The sequence below is a fragment of the Pan troglodytes genome, chromosome X (genome assembly GCF_028858775.2).
Source record: "Pan troglodytes isolate AG18354 chromosome X, NHGRI_mPanTro3-v2.0_pri, whole genome shotgun sequence".
NCBI lineage: Eukaryota > Metazoa > Chordata > Mammalia > Primates > Hominidae > Pan > Pan troglodytes.
In genome coordinates this window covers 113,625,989-113,640,260 of record NC_072421.2, presented here as the reverse complement: position 1 = coordinate 113,640,260, position 14,272 = coordinate 113,625,989, and the positions used below count along the sequence as shown (strand labels likewise).

The 14,272-nt window shown below is 37.5% G+C and overlaps 1 pseudogene; it reads right to left on the bottom strand.

Annotated features, from left to right (window-relative positions):
• Nucleotides 1–12,808: 12,808 nt before the first annotated feature.
• Nucleotides 12,809–13,750, bottom strand: LOC473749 (aldo-keto reductase family 1 member B1-like; annotated as a pseudogene).
• Nucleotides 13,751–14,272: the final 522 nt, after the last annotated feature.

Below are 14,272 nucleotides of genomic sequence, written 5' to 3'. Positions count from 1 at the left end.
AGACAATAATTTTAAATAAAGAATGAAAAGAAATGAACAGAACCTCTGAGAAATATGGGACTCTGTAAAGGAATTGAATCTACAACACATTGGCGCCCCTGAAAGAGATGGAGAGAATGAAAGCAACTTGGAAAACATATTTCAGAATGTCATCCATGAGAACTTCTTCAACATAGCTCTAGAGGCCAACATTCAAATTCAGGAAATGCAGAGAACCCACACAACATACTTCGCAGGAAGATCATCTCCAAAACCAATAATCATCTGATTCTCCAAGATTGAAATGAAATTTTAAAATGTTAAGGGCCACTAAAAAATTCAAGTCACCTACAAAGGGAAGCCCATCTGACTAACAGCATACCTCTCAGTAGAAACCCTACATGGCAAAAGAGATTGGGAGCCTATATTCAACATTCTTAAAGAAAAGAAATTCCAACCAAGAGTTTTCTATTTGGCAAAACTAAGCTTCAAAAGCAAAGGAGAAATAACATTCTTTTTCAGAAAAGCAAATGCTGAGAGGATTCATTACCACCAGACTTCTCTTACCAGAACTCCTGAAAAAAGCACTAAATATGGAAAAGAGTGACTGTTACCAGCCACTGCAAAAACACACTTAAGTACACAGACCTGTGACACCATAAAGCAAATACACAAACAAGTAAGAATAATAAACAACTAACAACATGATTACGGAATTGAATTTACAAATAAATACTAACCTTGAGTTTAAATGAGCCAAATGCCCCCAATTTAAAGGCACAGACTGGCAATCTGGATAGAAAGCAGACCCAATGGTATGCTGTCTTCAAGAGATCCATCTCACATGCAATGACACACATAGGCTCAAAATACAGGGATGGAGAAAAATTTACAACACACACACACACACACACACACACAACAACATGGGTTGCAATAGTAATTTTAGAAAATACAGATTTCAAATCAATAAAGATCAAAAAAGGCAAAGAAGGTCATTATATGATAGTAAAGTATTCCATTCAAAAAGAAGGCTTAATTATCCTAAATATTTATGCACCCAACACAGAAGCACCCAGATTTATTAACCAAGTTCTTAGAGATCTACAAAGAGACTTAGACTCCAACACAATAAAAGTGGGAGACTTCAACACTCCAGTGACAGTATTAGACAGATCATTGTGGCAGAAAATAAACAAAAATATGCAGAACCTGTACAAAATACTGGACTAAATGGATCTGATAGACATCTACAGAACTCTCCACCCCAAAACAACAAAATATACATTCCTCTCATTGCTACATGGCACACATGCTAAAATCAAACACACAATAGAACATGAAGTAATTCTCAGCAAATGCAGAAGAACAGAAATCATACAAAAGAATCTCACACCACAGCACAAAAAAAAACAGAACTCAATACTAACAAAATTGCCCAAAACCATGGAAATTAAGCAACCTGCTTCTGAATGCCTTTTGAGCAAGTAATGAAACTAAGGCAGAAATCAAAAAGTTCTTTGAAACTAATGAGAACAAAAATACAACATACCAGTATCACTGGAACACATCTAAAACAGAATTAAGAGGGAAGTTTATAGTACTAAACATCAACAACAAAATGTTAGAAAAATCTCAAATTAACAAACAAACATCACAACTGAAAGAACTAGAAAAGCAAGAGCAAACTAACCTCAAAGCTAACAGAAGACAAGAAATAATAAAAATCAGAATGGAAAATGAAGGAAATTGAGATGGAAAATGAAGGAAATTGAGATGCAAAATAAACGTTTAAAAGATCAATGAATCAAGAAGGTGGTTTTTTGAAGATATTAATAAGATAGATAAACCACTAGCTAGACTAATAAAGAATAAAAGAGAGAAAAACCAAATAAATGCAATCAGAAATCACAAAGAGGATATTGCCACTGACTCAATGGAAATACAAATAACTATCAGAATATTATGAAAACAAGCTAGAAAACCTAGGAAAAAAAAGAATAAATTTCTAAACATATACATGCTCCCAAGACTGATCTAGGAAAAAATTAAATCCCTGAACAGACCAATAATAATCTCTGGAATTGAATAAGTAAAAAATAGCCTATAAAACAAAAACAGCCCTGGAACAGATGAATTCAGAGCCAAATTCTACCAGATGTACAAAGATGAGCTGGTACCATTTCTACTGAAATTATTGGAAAAAATTGAGGATGAGGGACTCTTCATCAACTCACTTTATAAGGCCACCATCATCCTGATTCTGAAACCTGGCAGAGAAATAACAACAAAAAATCTCAGGTCAACATCCTTGATAAACATTGATGCAAAAAATCCTCAACAAAATGTTAGCAAACCAAATCCAGAAGCACATCAGAAAGCTTATCCACCATGATCAAATAGGCTTTATACCTGAGATGCAAGGTTGGTTCAACATATGCAAATCAATAAATGTAATTTATCACATGAACAGAACTAAAGTCAAAAAACATGATTATTTGAATAGATGCAAAAATGACTTTCAATAAAATTCAGCATCCCTTCATGGTTAAAAAAACTCCCAAAAACCAGGCATTAAAGGAAGATATCTCAAAATAACAACAGCCACCATCATACTGAAGGAGCAAAAGCTGGAAGCATTCCTTTTGAAAACTGGCAAAAGACAAAGATGCTATCTCTCACCACATCTATTCAACAAAGTACTGGAAGTCTGGGCCAGAGCAACAAAGCAAGAGAAAGCAATAAAGTGCATTGAAATAGAAAGAGAAGAAGTCAAAATATCCCTGTTTGCAGATGACAGTATTCTGTATTAGAAAACCCCATAGTCTCAGCCCCAAAAATCTTTAAGCTGATAAACAACTTCAGCAAAGTTTCAGGATTCAAAATCAATGTACAACAATAAGTGGTATTCCTATACATCAGCAACAGCCAAACCGAGAGCAAAATTAGAAATGTAATCCCATTCATGGTAGCCAGAAATAAAATAAATTACTGAGAAATACAGCAAAGAAGAAAGGTAAAAAAAAAAAAAAAAAAAAAAAAAAACACACACACACAATGAGAATTTTAAAACACTGCTCAAAGAAATTAGCAATGACAAAAATAAATGGAAAAAAATTCTCTGTTCATGAGTTGGAACGCTCAATATTGTTAAAATGGTCATACTGCCCAAAGCAATTTACAGATTCAATGCTATTCCTGTCAAACTACCAATGATATATTTCAGAGAACTAGAAAAAAGTTATGTTAAAATTTATATAAAACCACAAAAGAGCCGGAATAATTAAGGCAATCCTAAGTAAAAAGAACAAAGAAGGAGAAATTATGCTACCTGATATACAACTATACGACAGAGCTATTGTAACCAAAAAAACATGGTGCAAGTACAAAAACAGACACATAGACAAATGGAACAGAATAGAGAGGCCAGCCCTTAGGCTACACAACTGCAATCATCTGATCTTCAACAAATTGAAAAAAATAAGCAATGGGGAAAGGACTTCCTATCAATAAATGGTGTTGGAATAACTGCCTGGACATGTGCAGAAGATAGAAAGTAAACCTCTTTTTTACAACATAAAAAATCAACACAAGATGGATTAAATACTTAAATGTAAAGCCCAAAACTATAAAAACCCTGAATGACAATGTAGGCAATACCATACTGGACATAGGCTCTGGCAAATATTTCATAATAAAGATGCCAAAAGAAGTTGCAACAAAAGAAAAATTGACACATGGGATCTAATTAAACTAAAGAGCTTCTGCACAGCAAAAGAAACTATCATCAGAGTAAATAGACAATCTACAGAATGGGAGAAAATATTCACAAACTACGCATCTGATAAACGGCTAATATCCAGAACCTATAAAGGAACTTAAACAAACCAACAAGCAAAAAAACAAATAATCGCATTAAAAATGGGGAAAGTACAATAAGACATAAACAGAAACAACCAAAGGTTAAAAAGTGGAGAAACACACTTAAAGGATTGAAATTTTACTACTTTTCTTTCTGTGTTTGTTTATGCAATAAATGTTAAGTTGTCATCAGTTTAAAATAATGGGTTATAACAGTATTTGCAAGCCTCATGGTAACCTCTAATCAAAAAATGCACAATGAATACACAAAAAATAAAAAGCAAGAAATTAAAGCATACCACCAGAGAAAATAACCTTCACAAAAGTGAAGACAAGAAGAAAGAAAAGAAGGAAGAAACAAAAGAAAAGAAAGAAAAGAAGGAAGAAAAACTGCAAAACAGCCATAAAACAATTAACAAATTATCAATAATAAAATTCAATATGAGGTCAGGCAGCCAAGATGGCCAAATAGGAACAGCTCCAGTCTACAGCTCCGAGCATGAGCAACACAGAAGATGGGTGATTTCTGCATTTCCATCTGAGGTACCGGGTCCATCTCACTAGGGAGTGCCAGACAGTGGGCGCAGGACAGTGGGTGCAGCGCACCTTGCGTGAGCCAAAGCAGGGCAAGGCATTGCCTCACTCGGGAGGCAAAGGGGTCATGGAGTTCCCCTTCCTAGTCAAAGAAGAGGTGACAGATGGCACCTGGAAAATCGGGTCACTCCCACACTAATACTGCACTTTTCCAAAGGGCTTAAAAAACGGTGAAGCAGGAGATTATATCCCACACATGGCTCAGAGGGTCCTATGCCCATGGAGTCTCGCTGATTGCCAGCACAGCAGTCTGAGATCAAACTGCAAGGTGGCAGTGAGGCTGGGGGAGGGGTGCACACAATTGCCCAGGCTTGCTTAGGTAAACAAAGCAGCTGGGAAGTTCGAACTGGGTGGAGCCCACCACAGCTCAAGGAGGCCTGACTGCCTCTGTAGGCTCCACCTCTGGGGGCAGGGCACATAAAAACAAAAAGACAACAGTAACCTCTGCAGACTAAAATGTCCCTGTCTGACAGCTTTGAGGAGAGCAGTGGTTATCCCAGCATGCAGCTGGAGATCTGAGAATGGGCAGACTGCCTCCTCAAGTGAGTCCCTGACAGCTGACCCCCGAGCAGCCTAACTGGGAGGCACCCCCCAGTAGGGGCAGACTGACACCTCACACGGCCAGGTACTCCTCTGAGACAAAACTTCCAGAGGAACGATCAGACAGCAGCATTCACCGTTCATGAAAATCTGCTGTTCTGCAGCCACCGCTGCTGATACCCAAGCAAACAGGGTCTGGAGTGGACCTCTAGCAAATTCCAACAGACCTGCAGCTAAGGGTCCTGTCTGTTAGAAGGAAAACTAACAAACAGAATGGACATCCACACCAAAAACCCATCTGTACATCACCATCATCAAAGACCAAAAGTAGATAAAACCACAAAGATGGGGAAAAAACAGAGCAGAAAAACTGGAAACTCTAAAAAGCAGAGCTCCTCTCCTCCTCCAAAGGAACGCAGTTCCTCACCAGCAATGGAACAAAGCGTGACGGAGAATGACTTTGACGAGTTGAGAGAAGGCTTCAGACGATCAAACTACGCTGAGCTACAGGAGGAAATTCAAACCAAAGGCAAAGAAGTTAAAAACTTTGAAAAAAATTTAGACGAATGTATAACTAGAATAACCAATACAGAGAAGTGCTTAAAGGAGCTGATGGAGCTGAAAACCAAGGCTCGAGAACTACGTGAAGAATGCAGAAGCCTCAGGAGCTGATGCGATCAACTGGAAGAAAGGGTATCAGTGATGGAAGATGAAATGAATGAAATAAAGCGAGAAGGGAAGTTTAGAGAAAAAAGAATAAAAAGAAATGAACAAAGCCTCCAAGAAATATGGGACTATGTGAAAAGACCAAATCTACGTCTGATTGGTGTATCTGAAAGTGACGGGGAAAATGGAACCAAGTTGGAAAACACTCTGCAGGATATTATCCAGGAGAACTTCCCCAATCTAGCAAGGCAGGCCAACATTCAGATTCAGGAAATACAGAGAACTCCACAAAGATACCCCTCAAGAAGAGCAACTCCAAGCCACATAATTGTCAGATTCACCAAAGTTGAAATGAAGGAAAAAATGTTAAGGGCAGCCAGAGAGAAAGGTCGGGTTACCCACAAAGGGAAGCCCATCAGACTAGCAGTGGATCTCTCGGCAGAAACTCTACAAGCCAGAAGAGAGTGGGGGCCAATATTCAACAATCTTAAAGAAAAGAATTTTCAACCCAGAATTTCATATCCAGCCAAACTAAGCTTCATAAGTGAAGGAGAAATAAAATACTTTACAGAGAAGCAAATGCTGAGAGATTTTGTCACCACCAGGCCTGCCCTAAAAGAGCTCCTGAAGGAAGCACTAAACATGGAAAGGAACAACCAGTAGCAGCCACTGCAAAATCATGCCAAATTCTAAAGACCATCAAGGCTAGGAAGAAACTGCATCAACTAACGAGCAAAATAACCAGCGAACATCATAATGACAGGATCAAATTCCACATAACAATATTAACTTAAATGTAAATGGACTAAATGCTCCAATTAAAAGACGCAGACTGACAAATTGGATAAAGAGTCAAGACCCATCCGTGTGCTGTATTCAGGAAACCCATCTCACGTGCAGAGACACACATAGGCTCAAAATAAAAGGATGGAGGAAGATCTACCAAGCAAATGGAAAACAAAAAAAGGCAGGGGTTGCAATCCTAGCCTCTGATAAAACAGACTTTAAACCAACAAAGATCAAAAGAGACAAAGGAGGCCATTACATAATGGTAAAGAGATCAATTCAACAAGAAGAGCTAACTATACTAAATATATATGCACCCAATACAGGAGCACCCAGATTCATAAAGCAAGTCCTGAGTGACCTACAAAGAGACTCAGACTCCCACACAATAATAATGGGAGACTTTAACACCCCACTGTCAACATTAGACAGATCAATGAGACAGAAAGTTAACAAGGATACCCACGAATTGAACTCAGCTCTGCACCAAGTGGACCTAATAGACATCTACAGAACTCTCCACCCCAAATCAACAGAATATACATTTTTTTCAGCACCACACCACACTTATTCCAAAATTGACCACATAGTTGGAAGTAAAGCTCTCCTCAGCAAATGTAAAAGAACAGAAATTATAACAAACTGTCTCTCAGACCACAGTGCAATCAAACTAGAACTCAGGATTAAGAAACTCACTCAAAACCACTCAACTACATGGAAACTGAACAACCTGCTCCTGAGTGACTACTGGGTACATAACGAAATGAAGGCAGAAATAAATATGTTCTTTGAAACCAACGAGAACAAAGACACAACATACCAGAATCTCTGCGACACATTCAAAGCAGTGTGTAGAGGGAAACTGATAGCACTAAATGCCCACAAGAGAAAGCAGGAAAGATCTAATATTGACACCCTAACATCACAATTAAAAGAATTAGAAAAGCAAGAGCAAACACATTCTGATAGACCACTAGCAAGACTAATAAAGAAGAAAAGAGAGAAGAATCAAATAGACACAATAAAAAAATGACAAAGGGGATATCACCACCGATCCCACAGAAATACAAACTACCATCAGTGAATACTACAAACACCTCTACGCAAATAAACTAGAAAATCTAGAAGAAATGGATAAATTTATCGACACATACACTCTCCCAAGACTAAACCAGGAAGAAGTTGAATCTCTGAATAGACCAATAACAGGATCTGAAATTGTGGCAATAATCAATAGCTTACCAACCAAAAAGAGTCCAGGACCAGATGGATTCCCAGCCGAATTCTACCAAAGGTACAAGGAGGAACTGGTACCATTCCTTCTGAAACTATTCCAATCAATAGAAAAAGAGGGAATCCTCCCTAACTCATTTGATGAGGCCAGCATCATCCTGATACCAAAGCCGGGCAGAGACACAACCAAAAAAGAGAATTTTAGACCAATATCCCTGATGAACATTGATGCAAAAATCCTCAATAAAATACTGGCAAACCGAATCCAGCAGCACATCAAAAAGCTTATCCACCATGATCAAGTGGGCTTCATCCCTGGGATGCAAGGCTGGTTCAATATACGCAAATCAATAAATGTAATCCAGCGTATAAACAGAACCAAAGACAAAAACCACATGATTATCTCAATAGATGCAGAAAAGGCCTTTGACAAAATTCAACAACACTTCATGCTAAAAACTCTCAATAAATTAGGTATCGATGGGATGTATCTCAAAATAATAAGAGCTATCTGTGACAAACTCACAGCCAATATCATACTGAATGGGCAGAAACTGGAAGCATTCCCTTTGAAAACTGGCACAAGACAGGGATGCCCCAACTCACCACTCCTATTCAACATAGTGTTGGAAGTTCTGGCCAGGGTAATTAGGCAGGAGAAGGAAATAAAGGGTATTCAGTTAGCAAAAGAGGAAGTCAAATTGTCCCTGTTTGCAGATGACATGATTGTATATCTAGGAAACCCCATTGTCTCAGCCCAAAGTCTCCTTAAGCTGATAAGCAACTTCAGCAAAGTCTCAGGATTCAAAATCAATGTACAAAAATCACAAGCATTCTTATACACCAATAACAGACAAACAGAGAGCCAAATCATGAGTGAACTCCCATTCACAATTGCTTCAAAGAGAATAAAATACCTAGGAATCCAACTTACAAGGGACATGAAGAACCTCTTCAAGGAGAACTACAAAACACTGCTCAAGGAAATAAAAGAGGATACAAACAAATGGAAGAACATTCCATGCTCATGGGTAGGAAGAATCAATATCATGAAAATGGTCATACTGCCCAAGGTAATTTACAGATTCAATGCCATCCTCATCAAGCTACCAATGACTTTCTTCACAGAATTGGAAAAAACTACTTTAAAGTTCATATGGAACCAAAAAAGAGCCCGCATCTCCAATTCAATCCTAAGCCAAAAGAACAAAGCTGGAGGCATCACACTACCTGACTTCAAACTACACTACAAGGCTACAGTAACCAAAACAGCATGGTGCTGGTACCAAAACAGTGATATAGATCAATGGAACAGAACAGAACCCTCAGAAATAACTCCGCATATCTACAACTATCTGATCTTTGACAAACCTGAGAAAAACAAGAAATGGGGAAAGGATTCCTTATTTAATAAATGTTGCTGGGAAAACTGGCTAGCCATATGCAGAAAGCTGAAACTGGATCCCTTCCTTACACCTTATACAAAAATTAATTCAAGATGGATTAAAGACTTAAATGTTAAACCTAAAACCAAAAAAACCCTAGAAGAAAATCTAGGCATTACCATTCAGGACATAGGCATGGGCAAGGACTTCATGTCTAAAACACCAAAAGCAATGGCAACAAAAGCCAAAATTGACAAATGGGATCTAATTAAACTAAAGAGCTTCTGCACAACAACAGAAACTACCATCAGAGTGAACAGGCAACCTACAAAATGGGAGAAAATTTTCACAACCTACTCATCTGACAAAGGGCTAATATCCAGAATCTACAATGAACTCAAACAAATTTACAAGAAAAAAACAACCCTATCAAAAAGTGGTCGAAGGACATGAACAGACACTTATCAAAAGAAGACATTTATGCAGCCAAAAAACACGTGAAAAAAATGCTGATCATCACTGGCCATCAGAGAAATGCAAATCAAAACCACAACGAGTTACCATCTCACACCAGTTAGAATGGCAATCATTAAAAAGTCAGGAAACAACAGGTGCTGGAGAGGATGTGGAGAAATAGGAACACTTTTACACTGTGGAGGGACTGTAAACTAGTTCAACCGTTGTGGAAGTCAGTGTGGCAATTCCTCAGGGATCTAGAACTAGAAATACCATTTGACCCAGCCATCCCATTACTGGGTATATACCCAAAGGACTATAAATCATGCTGCTATAAAGACACATGCACACGTATGTTTATTGCGGCACTATTCACAATAGCAAAGACTTGGAACCAACCCAAATGTCCAACAATGATAGACTGGATTAAGAAAATGTGGCACATATACACTATGGAATATTATGCAGCCATAAGAAATGATGAGTTCGTGTCCTTTGTAGGGACATGGATGAAATTGGAAATCATCATTCTCAGTAAACTATCACAAGAACAAAAAAACCAAACACTACATATTCTCACTCATAGGTGGGAATTGAACAATGAGGACACATAGACACAGGAAGGGGAACATCACACTCTGGGGACAGTTGTGGGGTGGGGGGAGGGGGGAGGGATAGCATTAGGAGATATACCTAATGCTAAATGACGAGTTAATGGGTGCAGCACACCAGCATGGCACATGTATACGTATGTAACTAACCTGCACATTGTGCACATGCACCCTAAAACTTAAAGTAGACTAATGAAATAAAAAAAATTAAATAAATAAATAAATAAATAAAAATAAAATGAAATGTAAATGAATTACACTCTCCATTCAAAAAACATAGAGTGGCTGAATGGACTTTAAAAAACAAGACCCGCTGATCTGTTGCGAAACACAGATGACATCAAAACCATAAACTCAGTGAGGGAATTTGTAAAAGAGACATGAATGAAATAAAGTGAATTTGAAAGGATAACACTGTAACTATATCTACATCTTTATCTACAACTATCCATAAATAGAACAAACAGGAATGTGAAAATAAGCCAAATAAATTTTAATCATATATTAAATATTAAATGTTTAAAGTAAATGAAGGGGTTTTCTTTTCTTTACCATTTATATAGGTGTTTATTCTAGCACTAGCAACATATTATAGATACCATTGTAGCTCTGGAATTTTATTGGAATTGTATTACATGTATGCATACATATTCTCTGGGAGAGAATAGGCATCAGTACAATATAGTCTTCCAATCCAGAAATAGGAATCTCCACTTAATCACTTTTTTTTTTTGAGACAGAGTCCTACTCTGTCACCCAGCCTGGAGTGCCATGGCATGATCTCAGCTCACTACAACCTCCGTCTCCCAGGTTCAACTGATTCTCATGCCTCAGCCTCCCAAGTAGCTAGGATTACAGTTGTGTACCACCACGACCAGCTAATTTTTGTATTTTTTGTAGAGAATGGGTTTCTCCATGTTGGTCAGGATGGTCTTGAACTCCTGGCCTCATGTGATCTGCCCACCTCAGACTCCCAAATTGCTGGAATTACAGGCGTGAACCACCGCACCCAGCCAATCATTTTTTCATGTACATCCATAAGGCCTAATAGTTTTCCCATAAAGGTCTCTACATATTTCTTGATACATACGTTGTTCTTATAAATAGGATTTTCCCCATTATATGTGCTAATTTCTTATTGTAGGTATACAATAAAACTGAAATCTTGCCTTGTATTTTACAACTGGAAATGTTATTGAATTTTTATTTTCCCCAATGATTTTTTTTAGATGATTCTCTGAATTTTACTAAGAAACAATCTTACGATTGTAAATAGTGATAATTTTGTGTCTTCCTTTCTAATATACATACTTTTTCCTCCTTTTATCACATTAGATAGAATATCTAGAAAAAATGTTGAAATCATGGTAGTAGAAACAGATTTTATTAAAATATCTCTAATTTTTTATGATCAGACATAAACTTATGTATTGACTAGAGACTATTTTGTCATATTATGGAAATTATTTTTAGTATTTTTTGTTTTGTTTATTTTTTATATATTTAGGGGCTATAAGTACAGATTTTGTACATGTATATATTGTGTAATGGTGAAGTATGGCCTTTTAGTCTATGCATCACCTGAATAATGAAAATTGTACCAAATAGGTAATTCTTCAACCTTCATCCCCAACCCACATTTTTACCTTTTGTAGTCTCCAATGTCTATTTTTCCGCTCTGTATGTTCCTGTGTAGATATTATGTAAATTTATTTATATTCTTAGTTAAGACTTTGGTTTCTTGCTTTTTAAAATTTAGGAACACATGTAGAATTTTAAGTAACTATCTCTTTAATTCTCTTTTTTAAATTGCTTTTCTTGTATCTATTTAAGGTATATTTATGGTAGAAAATATATACATTGCAGAATAATTAAATCAAGCTAATTAACATATACATTACCTCATTTTTTTGTTGTTAGAACATTTAAAATATATTCTCTTAGCAATTTTCAAGTATATAATATGTTGTCATTGACTATAGTCAACATGATGTGCAACTGACGTCTTGCACATTAACTTCTTCCTCCCGTCTAACTGAAATTTTGTATTTTTCAACTGACATCTCTTCAATCCCCCTACCTCAGTCTCTGGTAACCACCATTTTACTCTCTCATTCTATGAATTTGACATTTTTAGATTCCACATATCAGCAAGATCATAAAGTCTCTCTGTGCCTGGCCTATTGCACTTAACATAATGTCCTTGAGATTCATTGATGTCATCCCAAATGACATGATTTCTGTTTTTATGGCTGACTACTATTCCATTACATATATTTATCACATTTTCTTTCATCCATTTATCTGTTTGGGTTTTTTTCCAAGCTCACAAAAACACTTTTTATTTGAGGCAAAAAGAAGTCTTGCTGAAAGGATTAAAATTCCAAGCAGTCAAATCTCAACTGTTAGTTGCACTATTTTGACCTTGTAGATTGTTTTTCTCCTTAGTCATAAAAGGGTATTCAGATTGTACTTTCCCCAGCTGGGCAAAAATGGGGGCAAAGAAAACTAGAAGAAACTTCTACTCTATGGGTATTGCTCTTCAGACCCAACATCAAGCCAGGCAAGCCCTCGCTGGTCAATCTATAGATGGCTGTCTCACCACTGAGTGTCACAGGCCACATTACATTGGCAAGAATAAAATGAGGCAGGAAAAACAGATGTAGTTCACTTGGAGATGAGCAGGCATCCACAGCTTCAAAATTCTTCCTAGAAGGGGTAATCCTTGTGCGAGGCACAGCTTACCAAGGCACAGTTTCTGTTGTAGCTAGGTAAGGTGGTCATATCCTTGCTGCTTAGTTCAAAGTAAAAGGCCTTAAAGTTCTCTGCAATGCATTTTTGTGTCACAGACTTGGGATTCACCACCAAGTTTCTCTGAATGGGAAATCAAATCAGAACCTGAGCTGTAGTTTTATTATGCTTGACTGTGATCACCTTGCTTCTGGCATCCTCCAGGACAGAAGAATCCTTGAGCTTTGCCCAGGGCCTGTCCAGAGAGTCAAGGGGGCTATAGGCAGTCACCATGATGCCTTTGGACTGGCAGTACTGGATTAACTTCTTTTGAGTTAGGTATGTGCAGAACTCAATCTGTTTAACCATTGGCTGATACTTTAAGCCACGTTTGTTTAAGATCCTCCTGACATGAGAATAGTTGAACTTGGAGATGCCAATAGCTTACACCAACCCTTCATCCACCAGCTCTTTCATGGCTGCTCATGTGTCCACAATGCTGGTGTCATTGGGATATACAGTGGCTGAATCATCCAGTGGGAAAAATTTCTTCCCTGGCTTAAAGCCAGTTGTCCAGTGAATAAGGTAGATGTCTAGGTAGTCCAGATTCAAGTAACTGAGCATCTTCTGGCAGGTTTTTATCAGCAGACCCTTCTTAAGACATGTGCACCACAGATTGCTGATGATGAAGAGCTACTTGCACTTTACTGCCTGCTCCCTGAGCTTCTCCTAAATGGCCACCCCTGACTCATTCTCATTCTGGTACACGTGGGCACAATCTATGTGGCAGTACCCAATGTTAATCACCACATTTACAGACTCGGTCACCAGGTCTGGAGGAGACTTCCAGGTACCTGGCCCCAGGATGGACATCTTGGCACTGTTGTTGAGCAAAAGATGGTTGATCATGGCTGCTGTACTCCTAGATCCCCACCCAGAACCATGTACATTTATCTGTTGATAAATACTTAGGTTGATTCCATATCTTGGCTACTGTGAATAATGCTGCATTTATCATGGGACTGCAGTTATCCTTTTGCAATTCTGATTTCTTTTTGATATATACACAGTAATAGGGTTGCTGGATCATATAGTAGTTCTATTACTAATTTTTTGAGGAACTTTCATTCTCTTTTCTATAATGGCTGTACTAATTTACATTTCTACCAACAATGCACCATGATTCCTTTTTCCCCATGTTCTCACCAATATGTGTTATCTTTCATCTTTTTTAAAATAGTCATTTTAATAGGCATGAAATTTTCATTATGGTTTTGATTTGTTTTTTCCTGATGATTAGCCATGTTAAGAATTTGCTGATATACCTGTTGAGCATTTGTCTTATTTTAAGAAATGTCTATTCAGGTTCTTTTCCCATTTTTAATCAGATTGCTTTATTACTTTTGAGTTCCTTATGTATTTCAAATGTTA